This window comes from Scyliorhinus torazame, chromosome 10, assembly GCF_047496885.1.
Source record: "Scyliorhinus torazame isolate Kashiwa2021f chromosome 10, sScyTor2.1, whole genome shotgun sequence".
NCBI classification, from domain to species: Eukaryota; Metazoa; Chordata; class Chondrichthyes; order Carcharhiniformes; family Scyliorhinidae; genus Scyliorhinus; species Scyliorhinus torazame.
Window position 1 is genome coordinate 140,483,984 of NC_092716.1, and position 10,993 is coordinate 140,494,976.

Below are 10,993 nucleotides of genomic sequence, written 5' to 3' on the forward strand. Positions count from 1 at the left end.
AGCCAATGTTGTTCCTCTGTTTAAGAAGGGTGGCAGGGATAATCCCGGGAACTACAGGCCGGTGAGCCTTACTTCAGTGGTAGGGAAATTACTAGAGAGAATTCTTCGAGACAGGATCTACTCCCATTTGGAAGCAAATGGACGTATTAGTGAGAGGCAGCACGGTTTTGTGAAGGGGAGGTCGTGTCTCACTAACTTGATCGAGTTTTTCGAGGAGGTCACTAAGATGATTGATGCAGGTAGGGCAGTAGATGTTGTCTATATGGACTTCAGTAAGGCCTTTGACAAGGTCCCTCATGGTAGACTAGTACAAAAGGTGAAGTCACACGGGATCAGGGGTGAACTGGCAAGGTGGATACAGAACTGGCTAGGCCATAGAAGGCAGAGGGTAGCAATGGAGGGATGCTTTTCTAATTGGAGGGCTGTGACCAGTGGTGTTCCACAGGGATCAGTGCTGGGACCTTTGCTCTTTGTAGTATATATAAATGATTTGGAGGAAAATGTAACTGGTCTGATTAGTAAGTTTGCAGACGACACAAAGGTTGGTGGAATTGCGGATAGCGATGAGGACTGTCTGAGGATACAGCAGGATTTAGATTGTCTGGAGACTTGGGCGGAGAGATGGCAGATGGAGTTTAACCTGGACAAATGTGAGGTAATGCATTTTGGAAGGGCTAATGCAGGTAGGGAATATACAGTGAATGGTAGAACCCTCAAGAGTATTGAAAGTCAAAGAGATCTAGGAGTACAGGTCCACAGATCACTGAAAGGGGCTACACAGGTGGAGAAGGTAGTCAAGAAGGCATACGGCATGCTTGCCTTCATTGGCCGGGGCATTGAGTATAAGAATTGGCAAGTCATGTTGCAGCTGTATAGAACCTTAGTTAGGCCACACTTGGAGTATAGTGTTCAATTCTGGTCGCCACACTACCAGAAGGATGTGGAGGCTTTAGAGAGGGTGCAGAAGAGATTTACCAGAATGTTGCCTGGTATGGAGGGCATAAGCTATGAGGAGCGATTGAATAAACTCGGTTTGTTCTCACTGGAACGAAGGAGGTTGAGGGGCGACCTGATAGAGGTATACAAAATTATGAGGGGCATAGACAGAGTGGATAGTCAGAGGCTTTTCCCCAGGGTAGAGGGGTCAATTACTAGGGGGCATAGGTTTAAGGTGAGAGGGGCAAAGTTTAGAGTAGATGTACGAGGCAAGTTTTTTACGCAGAGGGTAGTGGGTGCCTGGAACTCACTACCGGAGGAGGTAGTGGAGGCAGGGACGATAGGGACATTTAAGGGGCATCTTGACAAATATATGAATAGGATGGGAATAGAAGGATACGGACCCAGGAAGTGTAGAAGATTGTAGTTTAGTCGGGCAGTATGGTCGGCACGGGCTTGGAGGGCCGAAGGGCCTGTTCCTGTGCTGTACATTTCTTTGTTCTTTGTTCTTTGTTCTTTGTTCTTTGGTTATGTCCACATGCTGAGTTGTATGTCCATCACCGGCTGGAACATCCAGTGTCGGCATACTTATGGAGGATTGTGATGTCGCGGTCAAGTCTGCACCTTCAGGAGCACTCTGTAAAGCCTCGCACTCTGCTGTCCAGGCTGGATCCACATCCCCAACGTTAGGTGCTGCTCCTTCACCTTGTGTCTGAGCACCATTTGGGACTCAACGTCACTCGATATCATGATGTATGGGTCATCTTTTGCTGAACAGTCGATTAGTGGCTCATCCACGTCTGGTAGGATGATATATGTATCATCTGATGTTGTAGAGCTGCACAGAGATACAGCCATCGGCTCTTCTATCACGTCTTTTGGTGGGGTGGCCTCGAGTATTGGGAAGTCCACCACCGGAACCATTTCGTGGGGCTCAGATAATTCACCGTATGCCTCTGGAGACAGTTTCTCCAGAATGGAGATGATTTCCTGCGTGATCAGTCTGTTTGCAGCTGCATTGCTCTCATCTGAAGTGTCCGCTACTGCAATCTCACTTTCAGCCTCTGCAGACGCCATCTTAGAACTTTTACATTTATCGTTGTCTTACACAGACTGGCCGTCCCATGTGATCAGCTCGTCACTCCCGCCAAACCACCTGAATAGCATTTCATAGTCGTCCTCATCTTGCTCACCACCTGAATCTCCACTTTCCTCATCGCACTTATGGACCTGGTCTTCATAGTTATCATCGGGGGAATCATCATTTGCAATGGCTTCTCCTAAAAAGTACGACATTGCACATGGAATTTTGTGTTCATGCAAGAGGTGACCCATTTCAAAGTGAGCAGCGAGTCTTGCTGTAGAGCTTTCACCTAACACTCCATTCTCTGGAACCACAGGAGGAGTGAAGAAATTGACGAAAGAGTCATTTGGTACAGTTTTCCTAACAGTTTTACGAGTACCACAGTCCTTATGTTTCTGCTTTGTTTTAATGGCTTTTAGTGTGACATTTTTCCCTTTCTTCCAGTCGATTTGGCACCCTGTGCACCCCGTGATTCCTGGTTCGTCAAAGAATAAAAAGTCAAAGTGGTCAGACCGCGATTCCATCTGGTATACATTCGTGATTACCTCATTTGTGAAATTCTCTTTTGGCTCAAACTTAAACTCCAGAGTGAAGCTCATTGGCTGTTCAAACTCCGAACATTTAATGTTCACATCTTGTAGATGCTTTACTGTATGCTCATCATGCTCCTGCATCATGCCACTGAGTATGTACACATTCTTGAAGACTGTTAACCAGAAGTCTGGAATTCCCTTTGGCTCTTCCATCTCTTCATCTGGTTTGACGCCCCCATTACTTTTGCTTGTATCTCATCAGATAACTGCGCCATTATATCGCTTTGCCAGTCACAATTATCCTCCGTCACAGATCTGCCTGGAATGTATAGCCGTTCAATTAGGTTCAGGGCCTCACACACATCTGCTCCCATGAAGGACTCGCGTTTCATGTCCACAGTGAAAAATGGCATTATGTGACTTCTGTTGTGTACCCATGCTTCGAGATCACATATACTCAGCATCTCAATCTCATTCCCGCTGTAACTGATCAGCAATCTCGGTTGATTGACGACTTTTGGTTCAATCCGCAGCCCGTAAAAATTGGACAATATACCGTGTCAAGCTTGCATTTTATCAATGTGTGATTCAGCATCAATGGAAATGTCCACCTGTTTTCGATGGTATCAGCTTCATCGTCACTATTGTCCCAGCTAGTTAGTAGCCTTCATTTTTCATAGTCGGACTCATCGTGTCCTTGGTTGAAATCAGATCAATGAAGAACTATTCTTCAAGGGACATCTCATCAACTGCGTTGACTGATCAGGTCCACTGTCGGACGCAAAAAACATTGCTCTGCAAAATGATTTGTACGGCCACACTTGGAACATACTTCCCCATATGCTGGACATTGCTGTGGCCCATAAAGATTGCAGCATCGCTGGCACAAGATGGCAGACCCTGTCGGCCGCTTAAAATGGCCACCCAGACTGAGACTATGTTTTTTATTGAACTGCGTCACAGTGCTGATGGCGCTGGTGTCTTCTTCCGTCCATATTGGCGCCAAAATATTTCAAGCTGAGCGTACTGATCTGTTGTGCAGCCAGCTCACTTGCTTGGCAGATCTGATTTGATTTGATTTGGTTTGATTTGATTTATTGTCACATGTACCGAAGTACAGTGAAAAGTATTTTTCTGCGGCCGAGGGAACGTGCACAGTACATACGTGTTATGGGCCAGGGTTTCGAAAACTCCAAAGTGTATCATGGAGTTCACCTGACCCACAACTTTGAATAGGTTGTGGTATGGGGAGCACACGGCCCACTCTACAGGTGTGGTACAGCAGAAATGAAAAGTATTTTTTTAAAGCAAAACAAATGTTTATTCTATGAACTCATGTTAACCTTTTTAAAACATACAGTGAACATTTTAGCAACCATTAATTCAAATACGAACCCCAAAGAATGCAACACTAAGTAATTCTTACTTTCCTTTTAACATTCATAAGACTTAAAAACACCTTTTAACAGAAAGACATCAGGCTTAATTTCACTACTGAGAACAGTTACCACGTTGAAATCAGCAAATGGACACTCATAAACTTGCAGAGATTCACACACATCCTGCTGTGATTGCAGCTTCTCCAAAACTAAAATGAAACCAAACCCACCCTGCAGCAAAAAGCCTAAAATGAAAGTAAAAAGCTGACAGACAGCCCAGCTTCACCCACTCTCTGACATCACTGCAGTAATAAACACCCATTTCTTAAAGGTACTCTCACTACAGATATTTATATACACACCCATTTATAAACACCCATTTCTTAAAGGTACTCTCACATGACATACGGAGTAGCCAAAAAGAATAATCAACAAAGTACATTGACAAATGGTACATCGACAAACAGTGATTGGTTACAGTGCGGAACAAGGGGCCAAACAAAGCTAATACATGAGCAAGAGCAGCATAGGATGTCGTGAATAGTGTTCTTACAGGGAACAGATCAGTCTTGGGGAGAGTCATTGAGGAGTCTAGTAGCTGTGGGGAAGAAGCTGTTCCTATGTCTGGATGTGCGAGTCTTCAGACTTCTGTACCTTCTGCCTGATGGAAAGGTCTGGAAGAAGGCAATGCCTGGGTCAGAGGGGTCTCTGATAATGCTGTCTGCCTTCCTGAGGCAGCGGGAGGTGTAGACAGAATCAATGTAGGGTGGCAAGCTTGTGTGATGCATTCACCACACTCTGCAGTTCTTGCGATCTTGGACCGAGCAGTTGCCATACCAGGCTGTGATGCAGCCGGATAGGATGCTCTTTATCGCACACCTGTAGAAGTTTGTGAGAGTCGATTCAGACATGCCAAATTTCTTTAGCTTCCGTAGGAAGTAGAGACGTTGTTGGGCTTTCTTGACTGTTGCCTCAACGTGAGTGGACCAGGACAGACTGTTGGTGATGGTGACCCCCGGGAATTTAAACCTATCGACCATCTCCACTTCGGAGCCATTGATGCAGATGGGTGGGGGGGGGGGGGGGCGGCGGGGGGGGGTGTCGTGCTACGCTTCCTGAAGTCGATGGTCAGTTGGTCAGTTCCTTGGTCTTTCCGACATTTAGAGGGAGGTTGTTTTCGGTACACCATGCAACCAAGTGATTTATCTCCCTCCTGTAGTCTGATTCGTCGTTGTTTGTATACGGCCCACCACAGTCGTATCATCCGCAAACTTATAGATTGAGTTGGAGTTAAATCTTGCCACGCAGTCATGTGTGTACAGGGAGTACAGTAGAGGACTGAGCACACATCCTTGCGGGGCCCTGGCGTTGAGGACTATTGTGCAGGGGGTGCTGTTGCCTCTCCTGACATATTGCGCTCTGTTGGTGAGGAAGTCTAGGATCCAGCTGCACGTGGGGGATCAAGTCCGAGATTGCGGAGTTTGGTTATTAGTCTTGTCGGGATAATGGTATTGAAGGCGGAGCTGTAGTCTATGAACAGCAGTCTTAGGTAGGTGTCCTTGTTGTCGAGGTGTTCGAGTGTTGATTGCAGAGCCAGTGAGATAGCATCTGCTGTGGACCGGTTGCGGTGATAGGCAAACTGCAGTGGATCGAGACCGTCTATTAGGCTGGCATTGATCCTGTTTTGTTACCTGTGTGGTAGATAACTCGTGCTACTCAATCCTTGGTTGATGGTGAGGTCTTCTGAATCTCGATGAAGAAGACTCAAACTCGTCCAGTAACAGCAAAGGTTTATTGAGTAACGATAACAACAAGTGCATGAGTTCTTTACTTTAACTTTGATACTAGTGATAAGGTTAACAAGATCTAACTACAATAACATTACATATCTCCACTAAGCATCTGAACTATTCTGATATTGTCTTGGTCACAGTGCACCCGAGAGAGAGAGAGAGACTGAGGGAGACACAATGTGGTTACTTTTTATACCCCTGTTGGTCCGGCCCTCTAGTGATCATGTGGTGCTACTGATTACACATTAACCCCTTGTGTACATGCACATACAGAGATCACCACAGATCCGTCTCATGACAAGCCGCTTGAAACATTTCATGATAACAGACGTCAGGGCCACCGGTCGGTAGTCGTTGAGGCATGCTACCTTGTTCTTCTTTGTTACTGGTATTATGGTGGTCTTCTTGAAGGAGGTGGGGCCCTCAGAGCGGAGGAGTTGAAGATGTCTGCAAATACACTCGCCAGCTGGTCTGAGCAGACTCTGATTGCTCGCCCAGGGACTCCGTCGGGGACCATCGCTTTCCACAGACTAATTTTCAAGAAGGCAGCTCTTACCTCTGAGGCTGTAATAGTGGGTATGGGTGTGACCAGGGCTGTTGTGGCGGGTGGCACTGATGCATTGGCTGACTGCTCAAAGCGGGCATCGAACTTGATCAGATCATCGGGTAGGGATGCTCCAGCCCCAGATATTTTGCCTGGCCTTGCTTTGTAGCCTGCGATCTTGTGCAGGCACTGCCATAGTCGTTGTGGGTTAGTGTCGTTGGCCTGGGTCTCTAGTTTGATGCGGTATTGTCTTTTTGCATCCCTGACGGCTTTCCCATCGTCGTATCTGGATTTCTTATACAGGCCAGGGTCGTCAGACTTGAACACCTCCGTCCGGAACTTCAGCAGAGAGTGAACCCTTTGGTTCCCTCTTGATAGCATTTTTTAATTTCAGGTCTTCTTGCCGTGACAATCTCTCATGGAATTTATCATTCGATATCCCAAACACTATCTGGTCATGGATCAGGAATGACTTCAGATTACTGAAATTGCAAGTCGGTTACAAAGCTATCAAAAGATTTGCCTGCCCTTTGGATATGCAGACGAAATATGTATGGTTCAAATGTTTCATGTTTCTTCGGAGAGCAATGCCGATCAAAGTACTTTATCACCTCATCGTAATTCGTGCTTTCCTCTTCGCTGTCGAAGGTGAAGGTATTGTATATTTCTATTGCTTGAGGAACTTCTACCGTGAGCAGCAATGCAATACATCACTCATCAGGCTGCGTCTGCAGGCCAAGGGCTGCAACATAGAGTCTAAATTGTTGCTTGAAAACACGCCAACTTTTATCACTGTCCGTGTGGAGTTTGCACATTTTCCCCATGTCTGTGTGGGTTTCAACCCCGAAACCCAAAAGATGTGCTGGTTAGGTGGATTGGCCAGGCTAAATTGCCCCTTAATTGGAAAAAAAAAAAATAATTGGGTACACTAAATATAAAAGAAAAGAAAACACGCCAATTTTCATCTCTGTTGCCCGAGACGTGAAGCTGGTAGGGTGGCTTCAATTCTTCCATCTCTAACCTCACTGTCTTTTGTTGCATTGAGTTGCAGATGGCCGTAGTTCACCAGGTCGGTGGAAGAATCTTCCCTTTTCGTTCTTCAGCCTATTGCTTCCCATCTTCTCTGTCGTTATCTTTAAATGTTCTGTACTCCTGGTACAATGTTGTGTTCTGTGATATAACTGTTCTAATGATGTACACAGAACATCTAGTTGTTCAACTAGAAATGTGATTTATTAACAAACACGTGGAGCGATAACTAACAGGCTATGATACAGACAATGACTATTATATGAATTCAGTGAATACTCCTGGAGCTACTCTAAGTGCGACTATCATCTTGTACGTCTTACTACCAACTGGCGGGTCTCTCAAGTCACTTGATAGATAACTGACACCACTAGCTGGTTAGCCTCACGGTTTCAGCTTGGGCTTCACTCCTGGTCGGGCCTGGGAGGAGGACCAATCCTCCTGGGAAGGGGGCGGTCGCGGGGTGCGGCGGTGGCAGGAAGGGGGTGATTGGTGTCGGGGGGGTGTGTGTGTTGCTGGCGGGTGCCAGATCTCGCAGGGAGACCGTGTCCTGTCGGCCGTCGGGGTACTCCACGTAAGCGTACTGCGGGTTCGCGTGAAGGAGGTGAACCCTTTCGACCAACGGGTCCGACTTGTGCGCCCGCACATGTTTTCGGAGCAAGATGGGTCCTGGGGCTGCCAGCCAGGTCGGCAGCGACGTTCCAGAGGAGGACCTCCTGGGGAAGACAAGGAGGCGCTCATGAGGCGTTTGGTTAGTGCTAGTACACAGTAGCGACCGGATGGAGTGGAGAGCGTCCTGGAGGACCTCCTGCCACCGTGAAACTGGGAGGTCCCTGGACCGTAGGGCCAGTAGGACGGTCTTCCAGACCGTGCCGTTCTCCCTCTCTACTTGCCCGTTCCCCCGGGGGTTGTAGCTGGTCGTCCTGCTCGAGGCTATACCGTTGCTGAGCAGGAACTGGCGCAGCTCGTCACTCATGAAGGAGGACCCCCTGTCGCTGTGGACGTATGCGGGGCAACCGAACAGTGTGAATATGGTGTTCAGGGCTTTAATGACTGTGGCCGCGGTCATGTCAGAGCAGGGGATGGCGAATGGGAAGCGGGAGTACTCGTCCACCACATTAAGGAAGTATATGTTGCGGTCGGTGGAGGGGAGGGGTCCTTTGAAATCCAGACTAAGGCGTTAAAAGGGGCGGGAAGCCTTAATCAGGTGCGCACCACCCGGCCTGAAAAAATGAGGTTTGCACTCTGCGCAGATGTGGCAGTTCCTTGTGACTGTACGGACCTCCTCTAAAGAGTATGGGAGGTTGCGGGACTTAATAAAGTGGTAGAACCGAGTGACCCCCGGGTGACAGAGGTCCTCGTGGAGGGTTTGGAGGCGGTTAATTTGTGCGTTGGCACATGTGCCGCGGGATAGGGCATCGGACGGCTCGTTCAGCTTTCCGGGACGATACAAGATCTCGTAGTTGAAGGTGGAGAGCTCGATCCTCCACCTTAAGATCTTGTCGTTTTTGATTTTGCCCCGCTGTGCATTATCGAACATGAAGGCTACCGACCGTTGGTCCGTGAGGAGAGTGAATCTCCTGCCGGCCAGGTAATGCCTCCAATGTCGCACCGCTTCCACTATGGCTTGGGCTTCCTTTTCCACTGAGGAGTGGCGGATTTCTGAAGCGTGGAGGGTTCGGGAGAAAAAGGCCACGGGTCTGCCCGCTTGGTTAAGGGTAGCCCCTAGAGCTACGTCGGAGGCGTCGCTCTCGACCTGGAAGGGGAGGGACTCGTCGATGGCGCACATCGTGGCCTTTGCGATATCCGCTTTGATGCGGCTGAAGGCCTGGCAAGCCTCTGTCGACAGAGGGAAGGTCGTGGTCTGTATTAGGGGGTGGGCCTTGTCTGCGTACTGGGGGACCCACTGGGCGTAGTATGAAAAGAACCCCAGGCAGCGTTTTAGGGCTTTTGAGCAGTGCGGGAGGGGAAATTCCATGAGGGCGCGCATACGTTCGGGGTCGGGGCCTATTATCCCATTGCGCACTACGTAGCCCAGGATGGCTAGCCGGTTTGTGCTAAAAACGCACTTGTCCTCGTTGTACGTGAGGTTCAAGGCTTTAGCGGTCTGGAGGAATTTTTGGAGGTTGGCGTCGTGGTCCTGCTGATCGTGGCCGCAGATGGTTACATTGTCGAGATAGGGGAACGTGGCCGTAACCCGTGTTGATCAACCATTCGGTCCATCTCTCGTTGGAAGACCGAGACCCCGTTTGTGACGCCAAATGGGACCCTTAGGAAATGGTATAATCGCCCGTCTGCCTCGAAGGCTGTGTACTTGCGCTCACTTGGGCGGATGGGGAGCTGATGGTAGGCGGACTTGAGGTCCACGGTGGAGAAGACTTTATATTGGGCAATCCGATTGACCATGTCGGATATGCGAGGGAGAGGGTACGCGTCTAGTTGTGTGTACCTGTTGATGGTCTGGCTATAGTCTATGACCATCCTTTGCTTCTCCCCTGTCTTTACTACTACCACCTGTGCTCTCCAGGGACTATTGCTGGCCTGGATTATGCCTTCCTTTAGTAGCCGCTGGACTTCGGACCGAATGAAGGTCCGGTCCTGGGCGCTGTACCGTCTGCTCCTAGTGGCGACGGGTTTGCAATCCGGGTTGAGGTTTGCAAACAAGGAGGGGGGTTGCACCTTGAGGGTTGCAAGGCCGCAGATAGTGAGTGGGGGTATTGGGCCGCCGAATTTGAAGGTTAGGCTCTGTAGATTGCACTGGAAGTCTAATCCCAGTAATGTGGGGGCGCAGAGTTGGGGAAGGACGTAGAGCCTGTAGTTTTTGAACTCCCTCCCTTGCACCGTTAGGGTAACTATGCAGAAGCCTTTGATCTGTACGGAGTGGGATCCTGCAGCTAGGGAAATCTTTTGTGCGCTGGGACGGATGGTCAAAGAACAGCGTCTTACCGTGTCGGGGTGGATAAAGCTCTCCGTGCTCCCGGAGTCGACCAGGCATGGTGTCTCGTGCCCGTTTATCAGCACCGTTGTCGTCGTCGTCTGGAGCGTCCGGGGCCGTGCTTGGTCCAGCGTCATTGAAGTCAGACGTGGTTGTAATGGTTGAGCACCTTCTTCGAACCCCGTGGAGCCGTCGACACTGGGGTCCGTTGTTGCCGTCCAAGATGGCGTCGGGGGTGAACAAGATGGCTGCCCCCCATGCATCGCACATGGCTGGGGGGTCACAAGATGGCGGCGGGGGTGGACAAAATGGCCGCCCCCATGAGTCGCACAGGTCTGGGGTGGTCCAAGATGGCGGCGCCCTTCCTCCCCTCGTGATGGCCGGGACCCAAAATGGCGGCGCCTGCGGGTCGCACATGGGGCGCTGGGGGGGGTTGGGGAGCGTTAGGAACGCGCAGGGCTCCCTCTTCTCTGGGGACAGCGGTGGCCGGGACCCAAAGTGGTAGCGCTGGCGGGTCATACATGGGGCGCGGGGGGGGTGTTGGGGAGCGTAAACGGCGTGCAGGGCTCCCTGTTCTCCGGGGAGAGCGGTGGTCGGGTCCCAGAGTGGTAGCGCCGGCGGGTCATACATGGGACGCTGGGGGGGTTGGGGAGCGTAAACGGCGTGCAGGGCTCCCTGTTCTCCCAGGACAGCGGCGACCTCGCGGGACCAGCACACAGCCGCGAAATGGCCCTTTTTCCCGCAGCTCTTACAGATCGCT

At 49.8% G+C, this 10,993-nt stretch overlaps 1 pseudogene; it reads right to left on the reverse strand.

The window, feature by feature from the left end:
- Positions 1-2,040: 2,040 nt before the first annotated feature.
- On the reverse strand, positions 2,041-2,966 carry LOC140430260 (nucleosome assembly protein 1-like 1 pseudogene; annotated as a pseudogene).
- Positions 2,967-10,993: the final 8,027 nt, after the last annotated feature.